The 12,167-nt window shown below is 38.7% G+C and overlaps 1 protein-coding gene and 1 long non-coding RNA gene across 2 annotated transcripts in view; one reads left to right on the plus strand and one right to left on the minus strand.

Annotated features, from left to right (window-relative positions):
- Positions 1-12,167, minus strand: part of LOC126926662 (PRL-1 phosphatase) — an 85,978-nt gene that overhangs the window by 63,191 nt on the left and 10,620 nt on the right. The gene's annotated exons all lie outside the window — the stretch shown is intronic.
- On the plus strand, positions 220-904 carry LOC126926782 (uncharacterized). The gene is made up of 2 exons (XR_007714862.1): positions 220-357; positions 808-904. It is a non-coding gene; the product is annotated as an uncharacterized LOC126926782 (long non-coding RNA).

The following is a 12,167-nucleotide window of genomic DNA, read 5'->3' on the forward strand; positions in this document are numbered from 1 at the left end:
AGAGACCTGGAAATCCCAACGGTCAAGGAAGCAATCAGCAGCAACGCGGAAAGATACAAGACAAGAATTTATTAGAATATTTACAATCAATTCTCGTTGAGAATTTTCAATAACTTCATTTGGCGCGATACAATGACATGGCTTATAATAGTTTTATATTGTTGGTTCCAGTAGAATCTAAGGATTTGATCTAGAGGGTATTTTCTTTCTAGAGGGCAAGAATAGCAACACACCCAAACCGGCTAGCAGCGAAAACGTTCAAAACCATAAACATGGATAGAAGGCTAAAAAGGAAGCACCCAGCAGACCTCACAAAGGATATGACCTAGCAAACGCGAGAATGGTACCTCGCTGGGGGTAGCCACCTACATGTTAATATAACTGCTAAAAAATTCTACCAAACGTCCAAATTGGACAAATTGTGAATATAAATAATAAATAAATAAATAAACAATTCGAGAACTGTACGAGCGGATTATGCACAGCAGATGGTTACTTTTCTCGAGATTATGTTATTTTAGGTTCGAATAAAGAAAAGGAAATTTTCCTTCAGGTTTATCGAGTACGTAGGAAACTACCATTGATTCCAAGTTTTATAACAGCTTTTAATCTCATTTAATTTCATGGATTTAGAACCCTCGGAAGCTACTCGAAATAATTAATAAAGACAAAATATTTTTCCGAGAAAACTGACCATCGAAAATCCTATCAACGGATTAGGACATTTCCTTCGCCTTCCATCGTCTCGTTGAACGAATACAGGCGAAACTTTGTCAATGATTCACTGATTTTTGTCAAATCCAGGAGGTAGCCACCTACATGTTAATATAACTGCTAAAAAATTCTACCAAATGTCCAAATTGGACAAATTGTGAATACAAATAATAAATAAAAAAAAAAAGAATCCATCCCTCGGCCACCAGCTGTACAACATACGTAGGACGATCCGCAATAATTCTAAGAAACTGCCATAAATCTAGCATTTTCGCTTTACTCTCAAGACCGTTACCTGCTATGAGACATCCTACAGGTTAAGAAATCTCTTAGGGTTATTGTTAATTCAGATAAAGCTGGGAAAGCGAAAGAATTTTACCCATTTTCGACCGTCTCTATGTCATCCCCACCAACAAAGTACATCTCAACTTGTTAATCACTTCTCGTCTGAATTTGTTCTCTCCAAAAATGTATATTCTTGGAGAAAAAGCTTTTGGAAATAAATTATATATTTTAAATTACAAATTATAATTATCTTAACCGGGATGGGGTGATTCGTGGCGTCGATCACGATTCTTATTATTACTTACGATTCTCGTTGGCGCGTTACACTGCATTTTAATAAACTGAAAGCCGCAAAAATTAGAGCAAACGATAAACTGGCAAATAATGACGAAACACTTGTCAGAGAGAAATAATCGTCGAATCGTAAATACACAAGAACGTGGTATGCAAAGCGACCGAATAAGTTAAAAAGAAAAAGGAATTCCGATTCTCTAAAACTAGAATCTCCTCGAACTTTTCGTAAATCTCGCAGCGAACATTCCGAGTGGATAAAATCGCACCGGTATTTTCCCAACGAACAATCTGAAAGCTGTAAATTCTATTTATTTCGCACAGATACGATATTATTCTTCGGACGAAGAGAATCGCGTGTTCCAATTTTTCACCGACGATTACCACGTAAACGTGTCACTAGCGACAGAGGCGATAAAGAATCCTGAAATGGAAACTAATTAGAGCGTCGCGAAACAGCAACGAGTTTCTTTGGTGGAACAGGTCCGGAAGGAATAAAAAGGAGAAACGGAGAAATACGCGATGCATAGAGGACACGTAACACTGTTAACTTTATGGCACAGCGGCGCCAGGCTTCGAACGTCAAGGCCGATTAATGTCTCGGCAATTCGAAGTATATAATTCCAAAGAAATTCCATGTGCCAGGCTGTTTATTAACCGGCTCGTTCACTCGTTCGTCAACGGTCAGTTGCTTTTTGGCTATGACGAGCTTCATAATGTTCGTCTGAATATTTTTCACTCGCTGTCCTGTCCATCCTCAGGCTGTCGTACGCGAAACGATCGATTTGACAGATGCGTGATATTTTTCAACATATAATACTAGTGCTTTTATCGCAAATACCGTGCATATATCAGGTAGAAAATAATCACGTAAGCTTGTGAAATCGTTCAAATGGGTATATTTATGGGTATAAAATTGTTTCAAATTCAACGAGTGACTGAAAGTGTTGTTAAGTAACACCCGTTAAATAGAAAGCGATCGACTTCAGGAACGCCTAAAGTTATTTAAAATTCAGTGACTAAACGTGGTCGTGCCAAACCCAATTAACTAGAAATAGCGTATTTAAATATTTCAAAGATCTGTACCTGCAGCGTTAATAAATTAAGTGACTCACCCTATGTATCGGCATCCGAATTGAGAGCAAGCGCAATATTGTACAGGATGAACCACGCGACTAGGACGAGCTGTAGCTCCGATTTCGTCGAGGACAGAGAAAAGTCGAATGCTTCGACAAAATCTATGTTCGTAGGTATTTAATTACTCTATTGGGTTGGCAACCAAGCGATTGCGGATTTTGTCGTTAGGTGGTATCGGCAAAATCCGCAATCACTTAGTTGCCAACGTAATAGTACGTACCGGGAAAATGCAATTTTGCTACTTTTCTAAATAGAACTCGACAATTTGTTTATCAATTTCTAAAAAAGGAAAAATATCGAGATATTTTGCTCGAAAATTGCTTCTTAATTTGAAAGACGTTCGATTCGACGTAACTGTAATTTAATAAAATTCCGCAAATGAGGAGGAAGGAGAAACGCGTTTACATTTTCCGTCTGGTTCGTACGTTGAACTTGGCGAGTCTACGATTTTTCTCCATCCCCGACGAAATCGGAGCTACAGTCCGCCGCAGTTGCGTGGTTCAGCCGCGTAAACAGAAAACAAAACCGCGTAACTTTCGTTTCGAAAATGAAAGGTACTGTAGAAAAGAAACAATTGGGAATTAGAATAGAATTTCAAAACGCAACTACAAACGAAAGAATGTCTTTTTATGCTGGAAGAATCACTCGAAACACGGTGATTAGAACGATTCAACGTATCTGAGATAAACAATACGTGATATGTAACGTTATAACAATAATGACGTAAGTATGGTCACGCCTGTATTCCTTTATCGCGACGAAACACGAGACCCAAGATATAACATGTTAAAATTAAATGGTTAGCCACAAATACGCCTGTGGACGTAACGAAGTTGATTGTAATTAGTCTAACGGTATAATTAGGCCAGATCGTAATTGGTAATATCGTGGTCAAACAGAGTTGGGTTAGTAGATACTGTTGTAATTAGCTAGATATTAGTGGCGAAGATCGTACGAGTTACCCCCTCTGTTTATCTAAAACTTTTAGCTTTCCACGTTTTATCGTAATTCGAACAATCGATAGATCGTTGCGCGACGATTAAATCGCGGATATCTCTGCATCCGTGGATAATCCGAATAATTTATAAAACAAAAAAAAATATATATACAGAAAGATAGGGAAAATATCGAAAGTAAATTATTTGCTACGAATTTACCAGATAAAACAAATGTCTGTTTAAATTCTGTTTCGTTGGTTTCGCTCGTAAACAGCATAAAATTGCATCGAATATTACGTAACTGTAGCGTATATTGTGCAATTTTTCAGTGCACAATAATGTTTATAAAATTGTATCTTTATTGTATACGCGGGACAAAGCAGAAAAAATCAAAGATATCGTAGTATCAAGCAGGAAACCCTGCGAGTTGAAGCCTACGGTTTCAAGAACAATTGCGGTAACAACGATAAGAGCAACAGTTACACTGAAACAACTTCAATGGCACCGTTGCCAACTTCGCTTGATTTAACGGCGTTTATTTACCAGAAAATATCTAAAGAGAGAGAGAGAGAGAGAGAAAGAGAGAGATCAAGTGACACGGTTTTTTACAGAATCTACTAACCCAGAAAAAAAGGTGGACGCCTCTCGTACGAACACGAAGCTGAAATGTTTTTCCCTTTTTTTCCTTCCTCGTCTTTTTTTTCCACGACAAACTGTACAGTTTCATGAAGAGCTTGGCGAAACGGAAGTGAGCAGTCGGTTGCCTGGGGTGCGCTACGACGACGCGATGTGTGTCTTTGCAGAGGGTGTACTCGAGAAAGAAACAGCTGTCGAGTGACACTTAAAAGGGTTATGCGCGAAGAAAATTTTCTTTTTTTCGTTGCTAGAAGACGTCAGCACGTAAGAAAATGAGACTTGGAGCTCTACGTAGGATTTGCGAATGGGCGACTCGAGCTTGAAGGTTTCGAGCGATTTTAAAAATTTGATATCGATAGTGAAATATGAAATATTATTACGTATAATTGGTCAAAACGAAGCTTATCGTATCCGTGGCTTGGTGCAACAACCACCTATCAATGTCTGCATTCGCAAGGTTGAGATACTAGCGCTTTTAAAGATACGTTAGTTGACTCACGTTCGAATAATTTCTGACGCAGAAACTTCTGCCGTCTCGAATTTCTTTTCCAATACGAAAAAAAAAAAGAATCACAGCTTACGCTGTCTCTGTGTGCCTTACATTGACTGTGGTATATTTCGCGGGAAGTTTATCTCGTGGAAAATTTCCACACTGACGTACACAGATGCCGTTTCATAGTCGTTTCTAGATAGAACTGGAAATCGTCGTTTTTAACGTAGATTCTACGGCTATGCGTTTGCGAGTTAGTTTTGCAAAAATACGTTATTGGCATTTCTATACTAATTACTACCCTTGACACGTATTACTATGCACGGATCACGTCATAAAATATACCGTTATCATATTTTTGAATATATTGAATATTTTACCGTTTCTGCGTGGGATAAGTTTGCAACGACTGCACAATTTGCGCGTTCTTCATTTGCAAGCGTTTCGTCGCATACCATTTCAAGAAACTTTGTACATTCGTTCTGCGAATTCTGTCATACGATCGGTTAATAGAATAAACAAATAAAATAAAATAAAATAAAATCACGACGTCCTACTGTTCCTCCATTCACCCTCGTAAATTTCACAACGTCTATATAAATAAACGCCGGGAAGTACGCGATAAACATTGAAAATATCGAAGGATATATTCTGGAAACTTTTTTCAAGAGACGTTTCTAAGAGATTAATAACCGCGTTGCATGTATTAAATCATGTGAAATTTATGGTACTATATTTAACGTTTTACCCTTTGCTGCAGTCTCGGGCAGCATCGCGAAAGAGTCAATTACATCGTCCGAACTACAGTTGCACAACATCGATTTACCGCAAGAAGCTGGACCATGATCGAACCACCTAACCTAACGTTCCACTATTAATCAAACCCGATGCTTCTCTGTCCACGGAGGAACCCGTAGGATCCTCGACTAAAACCGATTCTTTCTGAGAAAACGAATCAGACTACCCTTCGTTTCTCGTGTATCGAGAAAAACGTCGTGGCTTCGCTGCTGTGCGGCTGGAAGGGACGAGGAGAGAGGAAAAACAGACCGAAATTAAATCATAATACACGATTTTAACGAAGAACGTGACGAAAAACGAGGGAACGTTGTTCTTGAGGATATTCGAAGGAAAAATTGCTGTCGTACGGATGTGCGCGCGCGTGTCTGTTTAGTCTGTTTGAAAACACCGTTGGAAAAGAAGAGCACGAGGTCGAGTCACGATTAAGCCCGCGGATCCGTCTAGTCGAGATAGTAATTCAACTCTCACACGTGGCACCGGTAAAAAGGAGAACCGTCTAGGGGAGTAATCTTGGTGGACGATACGGAGGGTGGTAGTCGTCGGTCCACGTCAGAAAGACGAGACAAGAGCAGCAGACAGGACCAGAGATAGTCTCGTAGTTCGTTCGTACGCTCGCGTTACGGTGAACAACACATACGTGCGCGTTTTCGTCGCGATATTTTAGCTTCTTTGTTCCTACGATTATTCCTTGCTTGTGCTCTTTCAACAAAATTTCTTGCATAGTTTGACAAACAACTTTGCTGTATCGTGGTAGAATTTATAGCGAATACGATAGTTGACTCACTTTTTCCGCTACCTACGACTTTCGTTCGTGTAACGAGCCATTACACGACGATTCAACGAAACATTCATCGTGACAAATTCAACGAATATCGTGGCGAAATTTTAGTCAGCTTAAATAAACGTTCGCGAATCGAGTCCGCCGTACGCTATCGTAGTGCGTCGCGCTCGTGAATATTGCATCCTATTTCGATCGCGCGAAATAAGAATCATCGCAAATTTTTCTGTTCCTAATTTATCGACCGATTAAAATCGCATTTTTTGAAAGCAGGTAAAAAAATGTGCAGATAGCTGGTTTTGATTGATAGAGCGCACGCACAAGGACGACCCGTGTTTTATCGTACGATACGCGATTGTAGCTAATGAGCAATGCGAATGGTGTTCTCGTATTAGCTTAAGCATTATGCGTTAGCCACTCCTTGCTTCCTGTTCCGATCGTTCACCGTTATGTAATGTAATGCAATTTACATAACAGGAAACGGTAAACCAGGGCCTAATCCAGCGAATTGTAGGCATTATTGGACACTGTTATCGGGTAACGAGGTTGATCGATCCGCGACAAGAATTCGCGTAAAGTGCAATGAATTAGCTTTACTTACGAAACATCGGGTTTCATCAAAGTACTTAGTTAGATGAATGAGTATCGGGGAATATTCACGACGATCGCGAGTCGATGAAACGCGAGAAACTACGGCACGTGTCGATTATACGGAAAAGTTATTCGAAAAGAATTCGATTAAAAGCTTGATCGACATAGAGGTGAAAGTACGTTTAAACATTGGAATCGAATGGAAGCGAGAGAGAAACGATGGAATACGTTCTCACGAATTTAGGAATAATAGAAACGAACGTTCTAATTTTCTCGCGCTTCTCGAAATAAAAATGTTTTATTTTACGAAAGTTCTTACTTGATCTTATTCGCTTTGTCCGTCTATTAAGCCTGCAAAGCACTGATCGAGCTTTTCGCAGTGCAATTATTTCGTAGCAATCGATCAACAGCCTTGACACGCATCTGCCTCGTTTTATGCTTTACTGGCTTCGCAAGGATTCAGATAAAAAAGTTACTCTACAATAAAAATTGATAACAAAAGAGGATTAATATAGGAATTTTATTTTCTACGATTTTCCATAGCAAGGAATTTTTAATTTCGCGAAGAGAAGTTGTCGGAAAGAGTTTCGGACTAATTCATAATGCAGAGGAGATAAAGTATCAAAATAAAAATTTTCCTATTTATACAAGAAAACTGTAATATATATATATATAAAATTCCATCTATCCGATACGAGAGGTTATGGGAGTTTCGTATATGTTGAATTTAAAAAGCGGTCTTCCATAAAACACATGAAATACAACGTGTTTTTCACCACTCCAATAATTGTCAATCACTAAACTACGAATCGGATATCGACGAAGAGCCGAGTTTAAACTCGGCAAATCAAATTCGTTCGAAATATTTCTCTTCGCCGCTAAAACATAAACTAGCGACGACCAAAGAGAAACAAAGGAGCAAATAGAAAAAGAGGAAAAAAGGGAGAAGAAAAGAAACCCTTCGATCCAACGAGTCGTACCGCTTATCTCTTTGAAGAAAACTTGCAAAGGATCGGTTTAACGTCTTAGGTACGATTGAATTTTGTGCGCGGATGTTTCTTTGATTACGCGTAAAGCATGCAGCACCGCAATATGCGACGGATAATGCTGTTCTCTACGCAAGCACATTGGATAATTAAATGATAATTTTTCTTAAAGGCATGACGCATTTGAACTTTAATAATTTACTTCAATAATTAATAATATAATTGAATGTGATACATTTTAAAGCATGATAAGACACATAGATCCACGTCAGGATTTTCACACTCATAGCGAGCTACAGCTTTTCAAATTGCTCTTCGTTTTCTATTTCCTAGCGACATTTTTAGTTTAAAGATTGTGAAATATTGTAAGAATGCGGATCGGCATGTTAAAAAGTGCATATAATAACGGCATATTTATTTTAACGATAGGCAACAACTGATATCTGACACTGGCGTATCAAAAACAGACTATATATTCTGCCTGTATACGTTGTTAACACTGTTATAAAATATTGCGAGGAAAAGAAAAGCGAGAAACAAGACGAATGAAAAAATTTGTTTAGTTCAAATGGTGGCCGCAAAACTACCGAGGTCGCCACTGTAACTATGTAACCATATAAAAAGGGGTTCGATACCCGGCGGAGCCAGACCATCGTCAGACGTAGACACGTAAACTACGCAGACCAGTACAGTCAAATATTGAAATTCGAAATTTTTTCGAAGACTTGCTGAACATGGAGATCTTACAACGTACGAACGATCGGTTCCGAGAAGGCGTCCCTGTCCAGGTGGTACGAGTCGAATCACTTACCACCATATGGGTCCGCTTGGTTGGATGGCCCAAGATAACTCAAACGCTCAATTCGGAGATGCTGCAGCAACCCACGAAGAACTTGCCAAAGGCAAAACGTTTGAAGCCAGGCATGCTCGTCGCCGTGCTGGCAAATTTTGAAAGTGCTACTTTCTGGGACAGAGCTATACTGTTACGACAAACGGCGACGGGTTACACCACCCTCTTGATCGACTGGGGGATAGAAACCCACCAAACCCTCAGTTCGATCCGTTTGCTGCCACGCAAATTTGCATCGATGGCACCATGGGCCAAGAAGATCCGCCTGCCAGGCGTGCAAGACCAAGCGGAGCAAGCGCTGAAACACCGCGTGGCGCAAGTTACAATGTTGAAACGGACAGGATGCCTGACGAACATCAACCCTTCTTCGGGAGAAGAATTGACCGCGAGGTTGCTGTTAGACTGGGAGTCGGGAGAATCGCCCAGAGACATGGCAGCACATTGGTTGAAACTGGGATACCTCGATCCCCAATAATCTTGCCAGACTCTCTTTTTCTGTATATAATAATTTTTGTATATATGGTTTTGTATGTATGATTTTGTATATATGACGGTATCTACAGTTTTATGTGGATATTTATATTTTTCTATATTTATTAGTACCAGTATTAGATTTTGTATTCTTAATCAAGACTGTTAGTGAATAAAAACTAATGAAAGCTTAAAAACTTGTACATTTTTTCTTATCCTTTCTTCCCATTCACACGACAAGTCCTATAATATTAAATTTAATGATCAGCTGGACAAATTGTAAAGTACAAATTAAATAAAAAAAATAAAAAAAAGAAAAAAAAGAAAAAAGAAAAGAAAAAGAAATTAAATTTAAGATATCTTTTAAACTAATCATTTTTCGAATTAAGTACTTGTATACTCTTCTGTAGAGAATTAAAACCTGCATCGAATCGCGTTTAAAAAAATGTATCGTATCATTTACAAAAACAAAGGACACCACCCTCGAGTCTCGGAGGTGCATTCACCTAGAAAAGAACTGCGACCATGGCCAAGATAGCTCTCTCGAAATAGGACAAATTCTATCTGAAACCCTTCTTCCGAATAACGTACAGCCTGTATTTTACGAGATTATTTATCGTAATTTCATGTCATTTTTATACTACATTATTTTATATTTTATTAGATAATTCTATAAAAAATTATGCAAATTTTTCATTTCATATTTTGTATATTATAGCGATCCGAGCCTGTTTCCAAATTGTAGCAAATTATTCTTCGTTTTCTATTTTCTAGCGATACTTTTAGATTAAAGATTGTGAAATATTGCAAGAATGCGGATCGGCATGTTAAAAACAGCATCTAACAATGGCATATTTATTTTAACGCAAAGCAATAATTGATATCTGAGTAATGTATCAACGATAAAGAGTATATATTCTGCCTGTATATATTGTTAACACTGTTATAGAACATTCAGAAGAAATTCAAAATATTCAAAAGAAATAGATCCGTTAGTTCAAACGGTGAGCGAATGAGTCAGTAGAGTAAGCCATTATAATGGCGCGTCGTACCTAAGAAGTCAAAGTTGCGGTATACCAACTATTTTTCGATCGTGAATATTTTCGTCCTTTTTCCCTTCTATCGTTCCTTTTCCTTTTTTCTTTTTTTTTTTTTTTTTTTACGAATCGTGAGTTTTGCAGGGAAAGCTAGAAGTCACTGTACAAACGGGGTTGCGAGTGACGCGTACGATCGATCGACATTCACTCGATTGTTTCGCGAGTGTTTTCTAAACGTTCCCTTTGTTCCTCATCTCCGGCCATTGTTCTTTGTTGCCGGTACATAGGCGCTCGTTACGCGCGCGAATAAAACGCGCGCTGTGTTTACTTGCTCGTTCGCGCGTGTTGCGTATTTTCCCCCACCGCCCCCACCCTGCGTATGAAACGAAAATCCGCGAAAGTCTTTTGGGAAAAAAGGAACGAGGAAAAAAATCGATAGCGTAAATTTTGATTAGGTTAGGATTCTGTCGAGATCGAATTCATGTTGAATTGGACGTCACGGTTATACTTTTAATATAGTTTAGTATTATATATACTTTAGTATTGGTATTGTTATCGTGTTATTTTAAGCGTACACGTCTATGAAGAATATATTTCTTCGTACAAATAAATTATCGTAGAAACGTTATTTTATAAATAAAAATAAAATGAAAATAGAATAAGAATGTAATAATATATATTTAATATAGATGCTTCTGCGGTTGAAGAATTTTGCGTAAGATCGATCGTTTGATAAATCGATATTTCCGGTAGGCAGAGACTGATATTCCTCTACTTCCTTCCGAGTATGATTAACATTTACAATTTTCTACAAAATTCACTCTGGATATTTGCGACGGCATTTAAATAATAACGTTCGTTGTTTAACAATAATTATCCGTTGTTTAATAATAATATTTGTGGAAATTAATTTTGACGTCGATATCCCTTCTAACAAATATCGAGCTTCGTATTTGAATTACCATCGAGTTAAACCGATCGATTCCATCGAGAGTAATTATTTGATCTACAAAAAAAAGATTTTTCTTAATTTAATTCGGAATAATTTTAAGAAAAACCGTCCCAAAAACACGAGATTCGTTATTAGCTATGCTATAGTCAACTATAATTTTCCTCCCAATAAGAACAAGCTCTCGTAAGATAAATAAAACACCAATATTATAATAATCCTATCTTTACGAACGATCTCTCTCGTTTTCGCTCTTCCATCTCCTTCGCCAATTTTACTCCCAACGCGTGTTAAAGAATCTTCGCGTACACTTTGGGACGAAAAAACCAAGAAGAAACGAAAGAGAGAGATCGCGGCTTGAAACTTCGGCGATCCTAAAGATCTAAAAGCCCGCGCGACCTACAAGATCGAAGGAGTTTCGCCGAAACAAAGTTGTTCCATCCGCAAACAGCTGTCACCGTACAATCCAATTCCGCGACACGTTCTTCCATCTGTCTCCCGTTTCAACGAGTCACCACCCACGTATTTTCCCCGCCATTTCCCACCCCTGGAAACCAGTCCGCTTCTTCGGACAAAGAAAATATACACCTCTTGCTTAGCGACGCGCGAGGTCCGTTCGGCGAACAAAGAGTGGCTCGCCGCCGCTCTAAGGATCCAATCACACGTGCTAAATTTAATAAGCATTACACAGGTGAAATACGAGCACGCACGTAATTCGATGTCCCCGCGTAAACTAGATGCGCACGTGGTCTTGTAAAGCGAGACGTCAAGGTGATAACGAGATTTCTATTCAGAAAAATCGTGCACCGCGTTACCCGACCGGGATGAATTCCCTGAACGTCCGACATATTCCGATGAGAGTGCAAGGATATTGATATCGATCCTTCGTCATGGTTCTCGTCATTCTTTCCGTTCAATTTTCAACTCGTACACGTCTTCGATAAACCTTGCCACTGACGATGTACAGGCTGAGTTAGAAATGCGTGTCGATAGTCGAAGGGGTGAAAACGCTTAAGGCGTTAAAATAAGTTAAAAAGAAAAAAAGAAAAAGGACGTCGAACGAACCATACGATCTACTTGCATTTTCATCTTCCTACATTTACATACGTGAATTTCAGTTATCGCGAGAACCAAGATTAAATTTTATTTTACCTTTTGCAATTAATTTCATTCAAGTGCACAGCCAATTCTGTCTCTGTATCACTACCTAGATCTC

The sequence above is a fragment of the Bombus affinis genome, chromosome 2 (genome assembly GCF_024516045.1).
Source record: "Bombus affinis isolate iyBomAffi1 chromosome 2, iyBomAffi1.2, whole genome shotgun sequence".
In the NCBI taxonomy this organism is placed as follows: domain Eukaryota; kingdom Metazoa; phylum Arthropoda; class Insecta; order Hymenoptera; family Apidae; genus Bombus; species Bombus affinis.